Source organism: Triturus cristatus, chromosome 2_2 (assembly GCF_964204655.1).
Source record: "Triturus cristatus chromosome 2_2, aTriCri1.1, whole genome shotgun sequence".
Lineage (NCBI taxonomy): Eukaryota > Metazoa > Chordata > Amphibia > Caudata > Salamandridae > Triturus > Triturus cristatus.
Genome location: NC_140582.1, coordinates 1,122,689,696 through 1,122,713,038, shown reverse-complemented (window position 1 = coordinate 1,122,713,038; position 23,343 = coordinate 1,122,689,696).

The window sequence follows — 23,343 nt, the reverse complement described above, 5'->3', positions numbered from 1 at the left end:
ACAAACACCACTGCACTACATTAAACCTTAAAACACTACCACAAGCACAAATCACTACACTGCACAAACACCACTGCACTACCCTCAACCCTTAAAAACTACACCCAGCACAACCCCCTACACTACACCAACACCACTGCACTACCCTAAACCCTAAATTTACCCACGGCATGACCCCTACTCTGCCCAAACACCACTGCACTACGCTAAACCCAAAAACACTACCCCCAGTATGACACCCTACAATACACAAACACCACTGCGCTACCCTAAACCCTAAAACACTACACCCAGCACTACTGCAAGCACAAATCACTACACTGCACAAACACCACTGCACCACCCTCAACCCTAAAAAATGACATCCAGCACAACCCCCTACACTACACCAACACCACTGCACTACCCTAAACCCTAAATCTACCCACGGCATGAACCTCAATTCTCCGCCCAAACACCACTGCACTACGCTAAACCCAAAAACACTACCCCCAGTATGACACCCTACAATACACAAACACCACTGTGCTACCCTAAACCCTAAAACGTGACCCCCAACACTACACCCTACACTACCCAAACACCACTGCATTACCCTAACCCTAAAACACTACCTCTTGCACGACCCACTACACTACCCAAACACCACTGCGCTACCCTAAACCCTAAAACACTAGCCCCAGCACAACCCCCTACACTACCCAAACACCACTGTGCTACCCTAAACCCCAAGTCTACCCGCGCAAAACCCCCTACACTACCCAAACACCTCTGCGCTACCCTAACCTTAAAACACTACCCCCAGCATGACCCCCTATGCAACTCAAACACCACTGTGCTACCCTAAATCTCTACCCCCAGCATGACCCCCTATGGTACCCAAGCCCCAATGCGCTACCCTAAACCCTAAAACACTACCCCCAGCATGAACCCCTACACTACCCAAACACCACTGAGCTACCCTAAACCTTAAAACAATACCCCCGGATTGACCCCCTAAACTACCCAAACACCACTGCGCTACCCTAAACCCTAAAACACTACCCCCAGCAAGACCCCCTACACTACACAAACACCACTGCGCTACCCTAAACCTGAAAACACTACCCCCAGTATGAACCCCTACAGTACACAAACACCACTGCGCTACCCTAAGCCCTAAAATACTACCCCAGCACGACCCTCTACACTACTCAATAACTACTGTGCTACCCTAAACCCTAAAACACTATCCCCAGCACGAACCCCTACACTACTCAAACACCACTGCAGTACCCTAAACCCTAAAACACTACCCCAGCACGACACCCTATACTACCCAAATACCACTTCACTACCCTAAACCCTAAAACACTACCCCCAGCATGACCCCCTACACTACCCAAACACCACTGCACTACCCTAAACCCTAGAAAAGTAACCACCACCCCATGCCCAATCCCCCTTACCTCTCACTCCTCATTGTTCCTCTTTCCTCGTGGTTCCTGCTTCATGTCGTGTCTGTGGGGCGGTGCACGTCATTGTGAGGAAACGGAATAGCCTCTGTTCGTCTACGTGGATCGTCTACATTTTTTTAGAACGCATGGTCATTTACCATACATATCTTTTAAACAAAATTTATTGTAAAGGCATGCGTGGTAAATGACCATGCGTTCTAAAAAAATACGTAGTAATGACTTCACGATGTGCAATGCATGCATGGTAATGCATGCGTTGTAATGGTAGTGCAAAGTAAAAAAGTCGTTCTATCAGCTGTTTACCGATCGAAGCTGGCCCCTATTCTTCAGTGAGTCTTTTATTTGATTAGGAGGAAGGAATGTGTTTTTTACCGAAAAGTGTATTCCCGGCAGTTCTATAGTGAAAGTGTCCGCGTGGCCTGGTTTCACTTCTGGTGAGAGAGTGGAAGAGTCGGTTCGATCTAAAGGAGTTCTGTTGTTGGATGGGGCCGGCGCGACACGTCATCAGGATACACAACTAATGGAAAGCGTCCTCCCCGAAGTGTGGAGCAGTGCCATGAGAGGTCAACGAGTGTGCGTCCCACTGCAGATTGACCGTACTCTGCCGTTCTAGGTTACGGGAGGCAGAAGCGGCATCAATCGCAGGTCCTCTTGTACACTAAAAAAGGACCAAACAATGCTTTCCTTCCTTTTCTTCTTATGCTGCACCATCTGTTCTTCCTCCTCTACTGCAAGTCGATCAACTTTGGCAAAACTAGAAGCCATAGTTGTATTAAAAATAAACAAACACACAAAAAAGGTATATCAATATAAAGAGAAGCAAGAAACAGGTCTCTATCAAGGAAAAAAAGTAAGGGAAATATCAGAAGGATGGATTCTCCCTTTTTCACAATGAAATTGATTTCAACCAATCAGATTCCTTTTTTCTTTTGCTGACATGAAGTCGAGTAGGGTGCACGCACTTGTCACGCACCCTTCGCGCACCCGCGAAAATCATATATATTATTATACACTATAAATAAAAATTTCTATAAACTTTTAATATGTATATTAGCAAAACTGTTCAGTCTAATATCCACGTGACAATCAGATACACCTCATCATACACTAGTATAACCTTTCATCACTCACTGTAAAATAGAGAGTGCCAGATTTAAAACCATTGACACACCAATCCAAGTTTCTAAGCATCCACTCAGTGATTCCTAGATCTATACACACATCTAATCACTTACCTATAGATTCACTCATACATGCTTTCAATGATCAGTAGAACACTATCAAATATACTTATACACCTATATCGACATTACACACCAGCACACATCCTAATTACTTATGAAGTCATCCTACTTACGTATGCAAACAATGGATCATACTTACTTTTACTTAGCTATACACTTATAAAAACACCACTTCATCTATTCATATAGATAATAACTCATCCTTAGTGTGTTATAAAAACATTATTACAACTATACAGTTATCCATACAGTCACTCATACAATCACTGAGTCTTATGTATTCTTATTTATATACAACAACTGACACATACACTGGCTTTTATTTTTCTAGTTTGTTGCACATGTACCATTGAGACATATATTGGCTCATCTCCACACCCATAAAGATATTCACTCACCCAAACAACTGTTATAACATGTAGGTTTAACTTCAGATACCTACAGAATCAAGTATTCACACATTTTAGGGCAGTCACACACCCCCCACCGAACCACACACACATTCACTCTCCCATACAAATAGTCAGTTAACTAATCAATAAATAATATAGACTTTCACGTAGCTAGTAACCAACTGGTGCAGCAGTTTACACAACAACTGACAAAGTGATACAGATATTCACGCAGTTTTGTCACTATCCAATATATTTAGTGAGACACTATAAATTAGTCAAATAAACAGTCAATCACACTGCTACTAAATCCTCCATCCAGATATTTATATTTATATATTCACCCATTCTTCAATGCAAATTGCTATAAATTTATATTATACATATTTAAATAACGAACCAAACCACATTCACTGGATGATGTCATCAGTGATATCATCAGTGATGTCATTTGAGATGTCATCAGTGATGTCACTGACCATGTCATGAATGATGTTAATATTCTATTTGTATGACTATCTTAGATAATCTATTGCCCTAATATGTATATTAAAGACACATACATATCATTTTGGAACATAACATTTTTTTGCGGGAGTTGCGCACCCAGCGTGCCCTAGCACGTATATGACATCACGCGGGACCCGCCACCGCGCAAGCATCTCATACTGTAATGCGCATGTGTCACGAATGCCCGGGAGCCGGAGTCGCAGACTGGTCGCATACCAATCACGCACATCACGTAATATTAAATGTATATGATGTAACTGAAAAACACGCAGCCGTCGCACACCGTACACGGATCCTTCACGACTTTTCTAAAATAGCGTCTAGAATCCGCGCATCCACCGTGATGTGTATGCTTTGAGTGCTTGACTCTGAAAAAAATTTGGATAAAACATTTTTTTAAAGAAAATAATATAAATATATTAAAATCATTTTTTTATGATTTTTTTGCAATTTTCAGAAAAATATATAATATTCCTAAATGAATAAAATATTTATAAATGAACAGTTAAAAAACTGTAGAAAATCAGTGCAAAAAAAAATTGGTATAACTACTATCACACTTAAAAATTAGCATTTAAAAAACCTTTGAAATTCACTGAAAAAAACCATAGGTTTCAGAGACGTTATAGATAGAAATTAGCATTTGAAAAAGCTTTCAAATTCACTGAAAAAACCATAGGTTTCAGAGACGTATTAGTTAGAAATTAGCATTTAAAAAACCTTAGAAATTCAGAGAAAAAAACATAGGTTTCAGAGGTGTTATAGTTAGCTGGCCATTTCACTCGTACAAAACTATAGAAATTCCTCCGTTATAGTTAGTTCTGCTAACTATAACTCGCGCGCCCGCAATGCCCTGCTGATGATGTCACATATTGCATCATTCATGACATGGTCAGTGACATCACTGATGACATCACTGATGACATCTCAAATGAAATCACTGATGACATCATCCACGTGATAATCTGATATACCTCATCCTACACTAGTATAACCTTTCATCACTTACTGTAAAATACAGAGTACCATATTTGAAACCATTGACACACCAATACCAGTTACTACATACCCACTCACTGATTCCTAAGTCTACACACACAACTACTACCCATTCAACAACAGAATCATTTATACATGCAGTCACTAATTAATAGAACTCTATCAAATGCACTTATACACATATATAGACATTGACATATCAGCAATCATTTTAGTCGGTTATGCAGTCATCCTACTCACTCATGAAAAAAATTAATCACAATTACATTTACTCACTTACACAATTATCCAACAACACCTCATTTATTCAAACACATAGTAACTCATAGTTAATATGTTAAAAAATCACCATTACAATTATACACTCATTCATATAGTTACACTCACAATCACTGAATTTTACACATATTTATATACACCAACTCTCACATACAATTCCTTTTATTTTTTTACTTTGTTGAAGATGTACAACTAAAACATATATTCGCTCACGAACACACAAATAAATACACTCAGTCACCCAAACAATTGTTTCCACATGCACTCTTAAACCTATACACCTAGTCAATCAACCATTGACACATCTATGCATAGAGTTACACACGCCCCATCCAACCAAACACAAACTCGGTGTCCCATACAAATACTCACCCAACTAATCAATAACTAATATACACACGCATGTAGTTAGTGACCAACTGATGCAGCATGTTATACAACAACAGAGACAGTGATGCACACAGTCACATAGTTTAGTTGCTAATCCATGTATTAAGTGAGACACTTTTAATTACTCTCTTAAACAGACAGTCAGACAGCTACTAAATCCTCCATCCAGACAGTTAAATATACACTCAATCTTTAATACAGATTGGTACATATATATAATACATATTTAAATTTCAAACTAAACTACATTCACTGGATGATGTCATCAGTGATGTCATCAGTGATGTCATTTGAGATGTCATCAGTGATGTCATCAGTGATGTCACTGACCATGTCATGAATGATGCAATATGTGACATCATCAGCAGTGCATTGTGGGCGCGCGAGTTATAGTTAGCAGAACTAACTATAACGGCGGAATTTCAATGGTTTTGTACAGTGAATTGGCCAGCTAACTATAAAACCCCTGAAACCTATGTTTTTTTCTGTGAATATATATATATATATATATATATATATACGACCAAACCTCCCCTCTGTTCCGAAAGGAGAAGAGCACACGCAGGATTTCAGGGATAGCTGCTCTTTATTAAAACATGGCTTGTGCATGACGCGTTTCGTATTTAAACTTTCTCAAATGCTGCCAAACAATTCAAACGTTTTCCCAACCTCCTCTTTAAGCTACTAGCCTCATTACGATTGGTTGAGGCAGTGCTGACGTCATCTTGCAAGGAAAGCCCGAACCCAGGAATCCAGGTACGAGCGGAGCAGACACCAATTCGTAAGTACTTGCCCCAGTGGGCGGTGTCTGCTCCCATCTCCATGTATACGCCTTGAATGTCGAAAAGGTGATTTTAAGGGGGTGGGAAAGCAGCCTCCTGAGTCCAACACCCCACCGAACAAATCCCTATGCCGACCTGTGCACACGGCTTAGGTAAGCAGCGTGTCCCTCGCAAAGTTGCTGTCCATCAATGACGGCCAGGTAATGCCAGGGAAAGCGGCGGTCCGGTGTTACCACAGTGTCTGTAGTGCCTCCAAAGTTGCCACCAAATCCACCGGACACTTCAGGGGTGGGCGCTCACAAAGGTGCTCGTGGCTTGCACCTAAAACATCCGACCAAACCTCCCCTCTGTTCCGAAAGGAGAAGAGCACACGCAGGATTTCAGGGATAGCTGCTCTTTATTAAAACATGGCTTGTGCATGACGCGTTTCGTATTTAAACTTTCTCAAATGCTGCCAAACAATTCAAACGTTTTCCCAACCTCCTCTTTAAGCTACTAGCCTCATTACGATTGGTTGAGGCAGTGCTGACGTCATCTTGCAAGGAAAGCCCGAACCCAGGAATCCAGGTACGAGCGGAGCAGACACCAATTCGTAAGTACTTGCCCCAGTGGGCGGTGTCTGCTCCCATCTCCATGTATACGCCTTGAATGTCGAAAAGGTGATTTTAAGGGGGTGGGAAAGCAGCCTCCTGAGTCCAACACCCCACCGAACAAATCCCTATGCCGACCTGTACACACGGCTTAGGTAAGCAGCGTGTCCCTCGCAAAGTTGCTGTCCATCAATGACGGCCAGGTAATGCCAGGGAAAGCGGCGGTCCGGTGTTACCACAGTGTCTGTAGTGCCTCCAAAGTTGCCACCAAATCCACCGGACACTTCAGGGGTGGGCGCTCACAAAGGTGCTCGTGGCTTGCACCTAAAACATCCGACCAAACCTCCCCTCTGTTCCGAAAGGAGAAGAGCACACGCAGGATTTCAGGGATAGCTGCTCTTTATTAAAACATGGCTTGTGCATGACGCGTTTCGTATTTAAACTTTCTCAAATGCTGCCAAACAATTCAAACGTTTTCCCAACCTCCTCTTTAAGCTACTAGCCTCATTACGATTGGTTGAGGCAGTGCTGACGTCATCTTGCAAGGAAAGCCCGAACCCAGGAATCCAGGTACGAGCGGAGCAGACACCAATTCGTAAGTACTTGCCCCAGTGGGCGGTGTCTGCTCCCATCTCCATGTATACGCCTTGAATGTTGAAAAGGTGATTTTAAGGGGGTGGGAAAGCAGCCTCCTGAGTCCAACATCCCACCGAACAAATCCCTATGCCGACCTGTGCACACGGCTTAGGTAAGCAGCGTGTCCCTCGCAAAGTTGCTGTCCATCAATGACGGCCAGGTAATGCCAGGGAAAGCGGCGGTCCGGTGTTACCACAGTGTCTGTAGTGCCTCCAAAGTTGCCACCAAATCCACCGGACACTTCAGGGGTGGGCGCTCACAAAGGTGCTCGTGGCTTGCACCTAAAACATCCGACCAAACCTCCCCTCTGTTCCGAAAGGAGAAGAGCACACGCAGGATTTCAGGGATAGCTGCTCTTTATTAAAACATGGCTTGTGCATGACGCGTTTCGTATTTAAACTTTCTCAAATGCTGCCAAACAATTCAAACGTTTTCCCAACCTCCTCTTTAAGCTACTAGCCTCATTACGATTGGTTGAGGCAGTGCTGACGTCATCTTGCACGGAAAGCCCGAACCCAGGAATCCAGGTACGAGCGGAGCAGACACCAATTCGTAAGTACTTGCCCCAGTGGGCGGTGTCTGCTCCCATCTCCATGTATACGCCTTGAATGTCGAAAAGGTGATTTTAAGGGGGTGGGAAAGCAGCCTCCTGAGTCCAACACCCCACCGAACAAATCCCTATGCCGACCTGTACACACGGCTTAGGTAAGCAGCGTGTCCCTCGCAAAGTTGCTGTCCATCAATGACGGCCAGGTAATGCCAGGGAAAGCGGCGGTCCGGTGTTACCACAGTGTCTGTAGTGCCTCCAAAGTTGCCACCAAATCCACCGGACACTTCAGGGGTGGGCGCTCACAAAGGTGCTCGTGGCTTGCACCTAAAACATCCGACCAAACCTCCCCTCTGTTCCGAAAGGAGAAGAGCACACGCAGGATTTCAGGGATAGCTGCTCTTTATTAAAACATGGCTTGTGCATGACGCGTTTCGTATTTAAACTTTCTCAAATGCTGCCAAACAATTCAAACGTTTTCCCAACCTCCTCTTTAAGCTACTAGCCTCATTACGATTGGTTGAGGCAGTGCTGACGTCATCTTGCAAGGAAAGCCCGAACCCAGGAATCCAGGTACGAGCGGAGCAGACACCAATTCGTAAGTACTTGCCCCAGTGGGCGGTGTCTGCTCCCATCTCCATGTATACGCCTTGAATGTCGAAAAGGTGATTTTAAGGGGGTGGGAAAGCAGCCTCCTGAGTCCAACACCCCACCGAACAAATCCCTATGCCGACCTGTGCACACGGCTTAGGTAAGCAGCATGTCCCTCGCAAAGTTGCTGTCCATCAATGACGGCCAGGTAATGCCAGGGAAAGCGGCGGTCCGGTGTTACCACAGTGTCTGTAGTGCCTCCAAAGTTGCCACCAAATCCACCGGACACTTCAGGGGTGGGCGCTCACAAAGGTGCTCGTGGCTTGCACCTAAAACATCCGACCAAACCTCCCCTCTGTTCCGAAAGGAGAAGAGCACACGCAGGATTTCAGGGATAGCTGCTCTTTATTAAAACATGGCTTGTGCATGACGCGTTTCGTATTTAAACTTTCTCAAATGCTGCCAAACAATTCAAACGTTTTCCCAACCTCCTCTTTAAGCTACTAGCCTCATTACGATTGGTTGAGGCAGTGCTGACGTCATCTTGCAAGGAAAGCCCGAACCCAGGAATCCAGGTACGAGCGGAGCAGACACCAATTCGTAAGTACTTGCCCCAGTGGGCGGTGTCTGCTCCCATCTCCATGTATACGCCTTGAATGTCGAAAAGGTGATTTTAAGGGGGTGGGAAAGCAGCCTCCTGAGTCCAACACCCCACCGAACAAATCCCTATGCCGACCTGTGCACACGGCTTAGGTAAGCAGCGTGTCCCTCGCAAAGTTGCTGTCCATCAATGACGGCCAGGTAATGCCAGGGAAAGCGGCGGTCCGGTGTTACCACAGTGTCTGTAGTGCCTCCAAAGTTGCCACCAAATCCACCGGACACTTCAGGGGTGGGCGCTCACAAAGGTGCTCGTGGCTTGCACCTAAAACATCCGACCAAACCTCCCCTCTGTTCCGAAAGGAGAAGAGCACACGCAGGATTTCAGGGATAGCTGCTCTTTATTAAAACATGGCTTGTGTATGACGCGTTTCGTATTTAAACTTTCTCAAATGCTGCCAAACAATTCAAACGTTTTCCCAACCTCCTCTTTAAGCTACTAGCCTCATTACGATTGGTTGAGGCAGTGCTGACGTCATCTTGCAAGGAAAGCCCGAACCCAGGAATCCAGGTACGAGCGGAGCAGACACCAATTCGTAAGTACTTGCCCCAGTGGGCGGTGTCTGCTCCCATCTCCATGTATACGCCTTGAATGTCGAAAAGGTGATTTTAAGGGGGTGGGAAAGCAGCCTCCTGAGTCCAACACCCCACCGAACAAATCCCTATGCCGACCTGTGCACACGGCTTAGGTAAGCAGCGTGTCCCTCGCAAAGTTGCTGTCCATCAATGACGGCCAGGTAATGCCAGGGAAAGCGGCGGTCCGGTGTTACCACAGTGTCTGTAGTGCCTCCAAAGTTGCCACCAAATCCACCGGACACTTCAGGGGTGGGCGCTCACAAAGGTGCTCGTGGCTTGCACCTAAAACATCCGACCAAACCTCCCCTCTGTTCCGAAAGGAGAAGAGCACACGCAGGATTTCAGGGATAGCTGCTCTTTATTAAAACATGGCTTGTGCATGACGCGTTTCGTATTTAAACTTTCTCAAATGCTGCCAAACAATTCAAACGTTTTCCCAACCTCCTCTTTAAGCTACTAGCCTCATTACGATTGGTTGAGGCAGTGCTGACGCCATCTTGTAAGGAAAGCCCGAACCCAGGAATCCAGGTACGAGCGGAGCAGACACCAATTCGTAAGTACTTGCCCCAGTGGGCGGTGTCTGCTCCCATCTCCATGTATACGCCTTGAATGTCGAAAAGGTGATTTTAAGGGGGTGGGAAAGCAGCCTCCTGAGTCCAACACCCCACCGAACAAATCCCTATGCCGACCTGTGCACACGGCTTAGGTAAGCAGCGTGTCCCTCGCAAAGTTGCTTTCCATCAATGACGGCCAGGTAATGCCAGGGAAAGCGGCGGTCCGGTGTTACCACAGTGTCTGTAGTGCCTCCAAAGTTGCCACCAAATCCACCGGACACTTCAGGGGTGGGCGCTCACAAAGGTGCTCGTGGCTTGCACCTAAAACATCCGACCAAACCTCCCCTCTGTTCCGAAAGGAGAAGAGCACACGCAGGATTTCAGGGATAGCTGCTCTTTATTAAAACATGGCTTGTGCATGACGCGTTTCGTATTTAAACTTTCTCAAATGCTGCCAAACAATTCAAACGTTTTCCCAACCTCCTCTTTAAGCTACTAGCCTCATTACGATTGGTTGAGGCAGTGCTGACGTCATCTTGCAAGGAAAGCCCGAACCCAGGAATCCAGGTACGAGCGGAGCAGACACCAATTCGTAAGTACTTGCCCCAGTGGGCGGTGTCTGCTCCCATCTCCATGTATACGCCTTGAATGTCGAAAAGGTGATTTTAAGGGGGTGGGAAAGCAGCCTCCTGAGTCCAACACCCCACCGAACAAATCCCTATGCCGACCTGTGCACACGGCTTAGGTAAGCAGCATGTCCCTCGCAAAGTTGCTGTCCATCAATGACGGCCAGGTAATGCCAGGGAAAGCGGCGGTCCGGTGTTACCACAGTGTCTGTAGTGCCTCCAAAGTTGCCACCAAATCCACCGGACACTTCAGGGGTGGGCGCTCACAAAGGTGCTCGTGGCTTGCACCTAAAACATCCGACCAAACCTCCCCTCTGTTCCGAAAGGAGAAGAGCACACGCAGGATTTCAGGGATAGCTGCTCTTTATTAAAACATGGCTTGTGCATGACGCGTTTCGTATTTAAACTTTCTCAAATGCTGCCAAACAATTCAAACGTTTTCCCAACCTCCTCTTTAAGCTACTAGCCTCATTACGATTGGTTGAGGCAGTGCTGACGTCATCTTGCAAGGAAAGCCCGAACCCAGGAATCCAGGTACGAGCGGAGCAGACACCAATTCGTAAGTACTTGCCCCAGTGGGCGGTGTCTGCTCCCATCTCCATGTATACGCCTTGAATGTCGAAAAGGTGATTTTAAGGGGGTGGGAAAGCAGCCTCCTGAGTCCAACACCCCACCGAACAAATCCCTATGCCGACCTGTGCACACGGCTTAGGTAAGCAGCGTGTCCCTCGCAAAGTTGCTGTCCATCAATGACGGCCAGGTAATGCCAGGGAAAGCGGCGGTCCGGTGTTACCACAGTGTCTGTAGTGCCTCCAAAGTTGCCACCAAATCCACCGGACACTTCAGGGGTGGGCGCTCACAAAGGTGCTCGTGGCTTGCACCTAAAACATCCGACCAAACCTCCCCTCTGTTCCGAAAGGAGAAGAGCACACGCAGGATTTCAGGGATAGCTGCTCTTTATTAAAACATGGCTTGTGTATGACGCGTTTCGTATTTAAACTTTCTCAAATGCTGCCAAACAATTCAAACGTTTTCCCAACCTCCTCTTTAAGCTACTAGCCTCATTACGATTGGTTGAGGCAGTGCTGACGTCATCTTGCAAGGAAAGCCCGAACCCAGGAATCCAGGTACGAGCGGAGCAGACACCAATTCGTAAGTACTTGCCCCAGTGGGCGGTGTCTGCTCCCATCTCCATGTATACGCCTTGAATGTCGAAAAGGTGATTTTAAGGGGGTGGGAAAGCAGCCTCCTGAGTCCAACACCCCACCGAACAAATCCCTATGCCAACCTGTGCACACGGCTTAGGTAAGCAGCGTGTCCCTCGCAAAGTTGCTGTCCATCAATGACGGCCAGGTAATGCCAGGGAAAGCGGCGGTCCGGTGTTACCACAGTGTCTGTAGTGCCTCCAAAGTTGCCACCAAATCCACCGGACACTTCAGGGGTGGGCGCTCACAAAGGTGCTCGTGGCTTGCACCTAAAACATCCGACCAAACCTCCCCTCTGTTCCGAAAGGAGAAGAGCACACGCAGGATTTCAGGGATAGCTGCTCTTTATTAAAACATGGCTTGTGCATGACGCGTTTCGTATTTAAACTTTCTCAAATGCTGCCAAACAATTCAAACGTTTTCCCAACCTCCTCTTTAAGCTACTAGCCTCATTACGATTGGTTGAGGCAGTGCTGACGCCATCTTGTAAGGAAAGCCCGAACCCAGGAATCCAGGTACGAGCGGAGCAGACACCAATTCGTAAGTACTTGCCCCAGTGGGCGGTGTCTGCTCCCATCTCCATGTATACGCCTTGAATGTCGAAAAGGTGATTTTAAGGGGGTGGGAAAGCAGCCTCCTGAGTCCAACACCCCACCGAACAAATCCCTATGCCGACCTGTGCACACGGCTTAGGTAAGCAGCGTGTCCCTCGCAAAGTTGCTTTCCATCAATGACGGCCAGGTAATGCCAGGGAAAGCGGCGGTCCGGTGTTACCACAGTGTCTGTAGTGCCTCCAAAGTTGCCACCAAATCCACCGGACACTTCAGGGGTGGGCGCTCACAAAGGTGCTCGTGGCTTGCACCTAAAACATCCGACCAAACCTCCCCTCTGTTCCGAAAGGAGAAGAGCACACGCAGGATTTCAGGGATAGCTGCTCTTTATTAAAACATGGCTTGTGCATGACGCGTTTCGTATTTAAACTTTCTCAAATGCTGCCAAACAATTCAAACGTTTTCCCAACCTCCTCTTTAAGCTACTAGCCTCATTACGATTGGTTGAGGCAGTGCTGACGTCATCTTGCAAGGAAAGCCCGAACCCAGGAATCCAGGTACGAGCGGAGCAGACACCAATTCGTAAGTACTTGCCCCAGTGGGCGGTGTCTGCTCCCATCTCCATGTATACGCCTTGAATGTCGAAAAGGTGATTTTAAGGGGGTGGGAAAGCAGCCTCCTGAGTCCAACACCCCACCGAACAAATCCATATGCCGACCTGTGCACACGGCTTAGGTAAGCAGCGTGTCCCTCGCAAAGTTGCTGTCCATCAATGACGGCCAGGTAATAATATATATATATAATATATTCATCTACTGGCGGTTGCCAGTAGATAGTTATAGTTAGGACCTATTTTCCATAGGAAGTCCGCAACATTCCTTTCCCAATAAGTCTGGCGCCGGTTGACGAATCTTCGCGAAATTTTCCAAACTTTTGGCCAGCTCCACTCTGCTCATACCCTGAAAGTTTCGCAGTGATCCATCAAGCCGGGCCGAGAAAAAAGAGGGGCCCCAAAACGCGTTTTCCCCATGCAATTTCCCATAGGATCTGTTGTCGCAGCAACAGCCTGAACCACTGAACGGAATGACACCAAATTTGGCAAAGAGGTAGTCCTCAGTTCAGACTCGTGCCTTTTGCATAAATGGTGTGAATCTGTTCAGTAGTTCCTGAGAAATTTAGGGTAAAAAAGTTAGTGATATCAATGGCCGGGGAGGATCCGCGCACCCTACCCGCACCGTAAGCGCACCCTCCCCGAACCGAGCGCGCACCCTCCCGATCATGCGCTGAATGCTAATTGGCTGTCGAGTGTCTGTCTACATTCAAAACCAGAAACTGTTGGCGGCCATTTTCTGCCTCGGTAGAAGCGAGACTGAAGAAGCAAGGGGAATAAGTGTGTAAAACATATAAAGGGAGCAGAGTGCAAATACTCTGACCCTCTAGAGGTGCTTAGGGGGTCCCAGAAGGACCCCCTGGGGCCCCCTTTTAAAAAAAAAAAACGGCGAAATGCGCGCAGGGTGTGCGCATCCTAACGCGTTGGGTGCACGGATTCTCTCGCGTTGGGTGCGCGGATCCAAGGGAAAAATAATGAAATTTTTGGGAGATAAAGATCAAGCTTAAGTGTTTTGTTCTTGAGTGGCTCTATAAAGAGCCGTTGTGTTCATTGAGAGTTTTTGCTACTTATAAGTAAGTACCTATACAGAGTCTAAAGTTGTTGAGGAAGACTCTGTTTCCTTCATCAGTAAAGTGTACTCCATCTCTCCTATACATCTCTTGCATATGAAAGCGCAGATTGTTATTGTAAATGGACCCCATTCTATAGTCTCGGAGAAAAGCAGAAATAGATTTATTCACATGTTTCCTAGCTTTCTCAATTTGTGGACAAAAATGATCGGACCAGTTCCATTTCTGCCTTTGACATATGTTAGAATACACAACGGCAGTTTTGGGGAAAAGTGAAATCTGTTCTGCAAAGGTGTCCTTCATAAGGATTTCCAGACCTACCCCAGTCAAAGTGCCTAGGTCATTGCCACCACAGTGCACTATTATGAGGTCAGGGTGTTGGATATGCATGAAGGATTTCACCAATGGCATCAATTGGTGCCACTTTAACCCTCTCTAGGGATCGAGAACGGTGCACATAGGGTGCGCGGATCCCAAAACATGGAAAAAAATATATAAAATAAAGTTTTGAACATATAGTTAAAAATATATTTTTAAAAATATAAAAAAATATGTTTGAAAAACCCAATGAAAACAAATAATATTTTTTATTTTTTAAAAGAATTAATTGAAAAAATAAGTTTAAATTATGGTGATTAAAAAAGAATTTCAAAAAAACATAATTACTGAAATTGACACACTGAATTTGAAAAATATAGAAATCCAAAGAAAATCATTAAACATGATATCTTTGGAGATAAGTAATAGATAGGAATTAGCATTTAAAAAACCTTTGAAATTCACTGAAAAAACCATTGAGATGTCATCAGTGATGTCATCTGTGATGTCACTGACCATGTCATGAGTGATGTAATATGTGACGTCATCAGCAGTGCATTGCGGGGGCACAAGTTATAGTTAGCTGAACTAACTATAACAGGGGAATTTCTAGGGTTTTGTATGAGGGAAATGTCCAGCTAACTATAACGCCCCTGAAACCTATGTTTTTTCAGTGAATTTCTAAGGTGTTTTAAATGCCAATTCCTAACTATAACGCCCCTGAAACCTTTGTTTTTTTCAGTGAATTTTAAAAGTTTTTTAAATGCCAATTCCTAACTATAACGTGCATGGAACCTATGTTTTTTTCAGTGATTATATATATACAAAAAAGAATTTTAAATATATTTTGATAATTGACTTTAATAGTAGTGCCTGGATGATTGGATGACTCCACAACTAGTGCCTCAGTGAATGCATTAGTGCAAAAGTAGTGCATGGGTAATTTAATGAGTGCATGGGTAGTGCCTGAGTGAATGGATTAGTGCAAGGTAAGTGCCTGGCACATTGGATGACTGCATGGGTAGTGCCTGGGTGATTGGATGAATGCATGGGTAGTGCCTGAGTAAATGGATGAGTGCATGTATAGTGCCTGAATGATTCGATGCTTGCATAGGTAGTGCTTGAGTGATTGGATGAATGCATGGAAAATGCCCGGGTGACTGGACAAGTGTATGGTTAGTACCTGAGAGAATGCAGGTGTGTATGCATAGTGCCTGAGCATATGGTTGAGTGCAATACGTGAGTGATTGGATGAGTGCATGAGTAATACCTAAGTGAATGATTGACTGCGAGAGTAGTGCCTGCGTGATTGGATGAGTGTAATAGTAGAGTTGTTTCAATGCCAGTTGCTGTAAGTCGCACCATCTTTCCAAAGGCTTTAATGCATGTGTCTGTGCCTTTTCCTAGTGACATGATACATAAAAAGAAACCTAGAAATACTAGAATACCTGTGTTTCAGACCGCATGCTCTCTAGGTTTCTGTAGAAGAAGGTGTAAGTCTTCCTTTCTGCTCATAAAACAGGGCATGTGCATATTCAACAATGTATTTGAGGGGTTCTGTGACACCTACATAGGTAAGGCATGTCTCCCTCGACATGTCTTCCTCTTTCAGTGATTGATGGAGCGGGTACTGAGAAGATTTCTGCACCTGTATGAGAAGCTACCAGGTTTTTAAGCTAGCATCTTCAGATGCACAGCAAGTGTCATTCATTTACAAGTAGACACATTCCTGAGTCACTAAAGCACACAGCCCTTTAAACTTGCAAGCAGACTCCTAAATTTATACGCCCAACTTCAAATGTACCTTTCCAGAGACTCATACAAAGTAGCCTAATCCCTAATCCCTCTGCCAGCATGTCTTAAACCTCACTTTTCTCTGGCAGCTTCACTTTTCACCGACTGCTCAGAATGTTGGGCCTAGACAAATATAAAACAGCAACCCTTACCATGTCACGGTTTTCAGTCTCACCATGTTTCTACACCTCTCTGGCTTCTTTCTGCACCTGTTTTGCTTCTTTCTGCACCTCTCTTGCCTCTTTCTGCACCTCTTTTGCTTCTTTCTGCACCTTTCCTGCTTCCATCATTAGTAACATCCTTCCTGTGGCATGCCCCACCCCCCTGCACCACACTGCATTGCCTTTTGTGGCTATGGCGGCATGCTGCACTTTAGCCTTAAACATCTAAGCGTGGCATGCCCCCATTGCTACAAAAGTCAACACATAGAAAAACAAAGGCAGGAGGATGCCACATTTATTTACATTTGCAAAGCAAGAGCTCAAAATATAACTAAAGCGAGACCTACTGCTTTGCAAATGGTTGTGCACTATTGGTACCTATTTAGCACCCAAAATTTGTCAATAAGTAACAGGTGACTCTTCCAGCTTTGTAAAGGGCCTTCCACCACGCTTTAACGTTTGCTGCATTTTTGATAACGTTTGAGCCGTTTAAGCTAGAAACAAGTTTTTTTTGTTTAAATCTGAAGATTATGCGGCAGATGATGGATTATGTGGCAAATGTGGAACATGTATAATTATGTGAAAATCAGCATGGCTGAACAGTTGCATAATTCCAGTGGCACTGCTCATACCTCTGACTAGGTCCAGAAGTGCTCCTCTGTGGTTGCTTCTTTTTTTGTGTTAATGTTAATGTTAATGTTAATTATGCTTATAGAGTGTGAAATGATACCCGAAGGTGTCCTGGCTCTATAAGAAGACCTGCTGTGGGTTGGGAGGCAAGGGAAGAGACACCTGATCAGTTGGAGAAAAGTCATGTTTTACAGCTTTTCTAAAAGGCACAAGATTAGGAATATTTCTAAGGGCTAGTGGTAGAGCACTCCAAGATTTTGCCGCATTGACAGTAAAACTTCTGCAGCCCCAATCAGCTTTTTTTACCCGAGAGACATTTATGAGTTTTGTGTCGGATGACCGCAGTGCTCTCTGTGGTAGGTACCAATGGAAACGGTGTTTTAAAAACTCCGGTCTAGTTCCATGAAGGGCTTTAAATACCAGACATAGGAACTTATATTGAGTCTGTTTACTGACTGTGACCCAGTGAAGTTGTTTTATTTTAGCTGAAATAGGCTCGTACTTTGGTGTGGCTGTTAGGAGTCTGGCCTCAGCGTTCTGCAACATCTGTCGTTTATTCATTGACACTTTATGGATCGTGAGATACAGACTATTGCAATAGTCTAGTCTAAACATTATGAGGGCTGTGACTACAGTTTGTTGTGCGCCCGTCGGCAGAAGAGGCATTATTTTTTTGCAGGATTTAAGGATGTGCGAAGTAGAAGAGGCAACATGATTAACCTAGTTCCTGAAGCTCAGTTTGTCATCAATCAGGACTCCTAGGTTCTTAACCTTCTTGATAGGCATGGGTAGAGATCCCATCTCCTCCGGCCAGCACCTAGGAGTCCAGAATGTAGGGTTATTTCCAAAAAGCACTAACTCAGTTTTACAGGAGTTAAGCTTCAAACAGTTTTGGGCCATCCAAACCCCCACTGCTTTCATACATTCCTGCAGCCTTTAACATAGTTTCGTGAATGTCCCCTGGTAGTAGTGTCAGCACAATTTGGGTGTCATCAGCATAAGACGTCAAGGTGAACCCAAAGGTCTGAATTAAGGGAGCTAGTGACGACACGTAAACATTCAACAATGTTGGGCTCACCTATGAACCCTGCGACACCCCACAGGGTAAGGAGAAGGATTCGGCTTCAAATTTATCCAAGACCACCGTTTGACTTCTGTCAGCGAGAAATTATTTAAGAAGATTCCACGCAGTGTCCTTAATTCCTAACTCATCCAATCGGTCCATCAATAGAACGTGATGGACCGTGTCGAAAGCCGCATATAGGTCTAACATGATCAGTACAGCCTTTTCCCCTTGGTCCAGAATGGTCCTGATTTCTTCTGTGGACTTCAGGAACACCGTTTCTGTACTGTGGCCCTCTGTAAACCCATACTGAGTTGGATCAAGGTCTTGTGAGTCCTGCAGAAATTTGTTCAGTTGGGTATTCAAATTACTTTCTATAATTTTAGCAGGAAAAGGGAGCCTGGATATTTATCTAAAATTGTTAGGATCACTAGAGTCTAGGTTGGATTTTTTGAGAAGGGGCAAAATGCAGGCATGTTTCCATTCTTTAGGAAAATAACCTTCTAAGAACTTGTTGTTAATGATGCTGGTCAGTTGTCTTGCGACAGGCTCGGCTGCCATTTTTTAAACTGAGCTCCTACATGGGCCATAGGGGGAGCCTGATTTAACTTAGTTTGTGGGTGTCAGACACATTTAGATAGGCAGAGCTATTGAAGGTCGGAGCGGAAGGGTTGATTTTCCACTGATAATCCGTCAAAACGGTGCTGGTTTTAGGAGCGGAGTCTGAAAAAGTTGAAAAGATACTAACTTTATCAAAGAAGGCTTTAGCAATTTTGTTGCAAAGAGTTTTTGGCTGATTTAATTTTATTGCTAAAAAAATCTTGTTTTGTGAAGTGCCAGACCAGCGTTATATTCCTTTTTGTCTTTTTCCTTATATCCCTTCCTCCAATTTCTTTCCAGGTATTTGCAGGCCAACTTTTGCTCCCTCAGCTCCTTCGATACAATGGTGAAGAGGGATGCTGTCTAGTATGGCTAATGCGTCTTAAGGGTGCTAACTTGTCTCCTGCAGCTTATAACCATTTGGTGTATGATCTTGTTGCCTCGTCCAGATTACTGGGAGTAGAAGTGATAGTTTCAGTTAGCATTTGATGTAGATCCTCTGCTTTAATCTTATTCCAGGCTCTATTCTCATAGAATCTTGTGGATAATTTTGGTACCGTGCGGTCCGGCACCGAGAGATCAAAAAAGACTGCTGAGTGGTCTGACCAAACTAGAGGCAGGATCCTTGTGAAGGAGAGCTGCAGATTGTTTGAGAAGATGCCGTCTAAGGTGTGGCCGGCTTGATGGGTTGCACCCATCACCATTTGTACAAGATTTCCACCTTTCATCAAGTCAAGCAAATTGAAGCTGTCTGGGTCAAGGGGCATTTCAAGGTGATAATTAAAATCCCCTAGAATGGTGTAGGAGTTAGTGCAGAGCCCCCTTTCAAGTATACTATCTAATTGTGATAGAAAGCTACCTCTTGGGCCTGGTGCTCTATATAAGAGTGTGCCTCTAAACATGTAATGATGTGAGAGGTTGAGACAAAACTCAAGCACTTCACATTCCTCGATGGCTGGAGGGTTAAAGGAGGCGGTGATGGAATTGTGGTAGATGACTGCTAACCCCCCCTCGTCTCTGTTGTCTGTTGAGTGTATGACAGAAATAGTCAGGGGGTGTGGCCTTTACGAGATTGGGTCCTGACGCCATATCCGTCCGTCGGTAATAAAAGCTGCGTGTAGTTTCTCATCACTAATGAGGGAGGCGATTTCTAGGCTATGTTTAACTAAAGACCTAGCATTAAAAAGGGCAAATTTCCATGGGAGGATGTGTCTCATTGAGTTTATAGTTTAGCCTCTATTTAAAGGAGGAAGACTAAACCTGAGGTTACCACTCCACAACACAGACTACCATACCACATAATTACTCTCTATAACACATAATCCAACTCCACATAATTCCTATACACTAAATACCATAAACTTTTTATCCACATAATTACACATACCACATATGGTGTGTGTATAACTGTATAGGTGAGTAAATGGGAGTGTGATTGATTGTTTGCTTGACTGACTAGGCATGTGAGTAACTCAATGGATGAGTGTCTGTATAGATATGTGAGTGCATATGATAATGCCGTATTGATGGTTGACTGTGTGTATGAGTGACTATATGGGTGAATGAGTGGATGTGTGTATAGACCTAGGAATTAGTGAGTGGGTATGTACTAACTGGTGTTGGTGTGTCTATGGTTTCAAAAATGATAGTCTGCATTTTAGAGTGGATGTATCAAAGGTTATATTAGAGTATGAGGTGGTGCATCAGATTATCACGTGGATGATGTCATTAGTGATGTCATCAGAGATGTCATTTGAGATGTCATTAGTGATGTCATCAGTGATCTCACTGACCATGTCATGAATGAAGTAATATGTGACATCATCAGCAGTGCTTTGCGGGCGCACGAGTTATAGTTAGCTGAACTAACTATAACGACCAAATTTCTTTGGTTTTGTACGAGTAAAATGTCCAACTAACTATAACGTCCCTGAAACCTGTGTTTTTTTCAGTGAATTTCTATGGTTTTTTAAATGCTAATTTCTAACTATAACGTCCCTGAAACCTATGGTTATTTCAGTGAATTTCAAAGGTTTTTTAAATGTTAATTTCTAACTATAACGTCCCTGAAACCTATGGTTTTTTCAGTGAATTCAAAGGTTTTTTAAATGCTGATTTCTAACTATGCCTACAAAGGTAGGACATGTGAAGTAAGAGGAAGAAAAGCACAGAAAGGAGCAAGACAAATACAGAAAGAGGCAACAGAAGTCCAGAAAGACAAAGAAAAGTGCAGGAAGAAGCAAGAGATGTGCAGAAAGAACCAACAAAGGAGCAGAAAGTCCGCCTGTGACCCCAAATTTTGCTGACAGGTACTGGTGGTAACTGACTCTGACTAACCAGGCTTAGAGCCAGTGGTATGCTAAAAGACACTTAGGGCCCCATGCAAGAAACTAAAAACTGGTCGCAAACGGGCAGATTCTCAGAATCTGCCCCTTTGCAACCGGTATTTTTGCATTTGGGATGCATCATCCCAAATGCAAAAATCGCAAATTGCGATTGCATTTAAGGAATCGCAATTTGCGATTCCTTAAATGCAATGCTAGAAGCAATTTAAAATATCGATTGCGCTATCAGGGGTCTCAAATTACCAAAAAATATAAAAGGTCGGTAATTTTCAAAAACTTTAAAAAATGCACTAAAGTGCATTTTTCAAAGTTACATGTTACACACACATGCCCTTGGGGCATGTGTGTGCACAACATGGGTGCACATTACAATTTCAGGGGTGCAACAGGGTGTCCTTTTGACACCCTTGCACCTTTGAAATTGCATGCGCAATTTGCGAGTACCTAATGGGTACTCGCAAATTGAGCATGCAATTCCCAATCATTCCCATGGGCCTATAGGCCCATGGGAATGAGTGGAAAGCCATTCCTTAATTGCGACTCGCAATTTGTGAGTCAGAATTAAGGAATTTGTTGGAATCGCTATTTTTTTTAGCGATTCCAACATGCATAGGCCTTTGCAATTCCTTATTAGCGAATCCTTATTTTTCGCTAAAATGGCCAGTTAGAATACAGTGAAAACACCTACATACACTAGGGAACACTATGTGTTGGGATACCCCTGTGAATTCATGTCCTCCTCTGCATTTGCCATGAGTTAATGCCTGGGTCATTGCATGAGTACATGAGTAGTGACTGTATGATTAGAGTGTTACAAGGAGAGTGCATGGTGATTTTATATGTGCTTGTATTTTGGCAGAGTGATTGGATAAGTACATGGTGCTGGCAGGGTGATTGGAGGAGTGCATGGATAGTGACAGGGCAATGGCTGGACTGCATGGGTACTACCTGGGTAAGTGCAGGTGTGAATCAATACTGTGTAGGTGGTTGGAGGTCTGCATGGGTAGTACACAGGGAATTGTACCAGTGCATGTGTTAGTGCCTGGGTCATTGCATAAGTACATGGGTACTGACCGGATGAAGAGAGTACTGCAAGGAGAGTGCATGGTGAATTTATAAGTGCTTGGGTTTTGGCGGAGTGATTGGATAAGTACATGGTGCTGGCTTTTATGATTGGAAGACTGCATGGGCAGTGCACAGGTGATTGTAAGACTGCATGTGTTAGTGCCCGGGTCATTGCATGACTACATGGGTAGTGACTGGATGATTAGAGTACTGCAAGGAGAGTGCATGGTGAATTTATAAGTGCTTGGTTTTGGCAGAGTGATTGGATAAGGACATGGTGCTGGCAGGGTGATTGGAAGACTGCATGGGAAGTGCTCAGGGGATTATAGCAGTGCATGTGTTAGTGCCTGGGTCATTGCATGATTACATGGGTAGTGACTGGAAGATTAGAGTACTGCAAGTAGAGTGCATGGTGAATTTGTAAAGGCTTGGGTTTTGGCGGAGTGATTGGATAAGGACATGGTGATGGCAGGGTGATTGGAAGAGTGCTCAGGGAGTGACATGGGCATTGCTGGACTGCATGGGTAGTGCCCCGAAGATTTCCGCACTGTATGAGTTAGTGCCTTGGCCATTGCATGAGTACATGCGTAGTTACTGGATGATTAGAGTGTTGCAAGGAGACTGCATGGTGAATTTATACGTGCTGGGGTTTTGGCAGAGCCATTATATATGTATATGGTGCTGGCAGAGTGGAAGAGTGCACAGGGAGTGACAGATGGATTGCTGAACTGCATTAGTAGTGCTCTTGGGATTGTAGCACTGCATGAGTTAGTGGCTGGGCCATTGCATGAGTACATGGGTAGTAAATGGATGATTAGAGTGCTGCAAGGAGCGTGGATGGTGAATTTGCAAGTACACATGTACTCATGCAATGTCTCAGGCACTAATACATCAAGGATTAGTGGTGAATTAGTATAGTGGAATATGGGATATTGAGAAGTGAACATGTTAGTCTGTTATTTTGATTGAAAAGAATAGTGGAGGGACAGAGGATTGAATTTTTTTAGGTGATAGCAGAAGGAGGAGGCTTTTAGATGAATAAAAAGGGTTATTTTAGGGGTAGAGTCAGTGGGGAGAGTTTATAAAGGTTTGTTTTGGTGG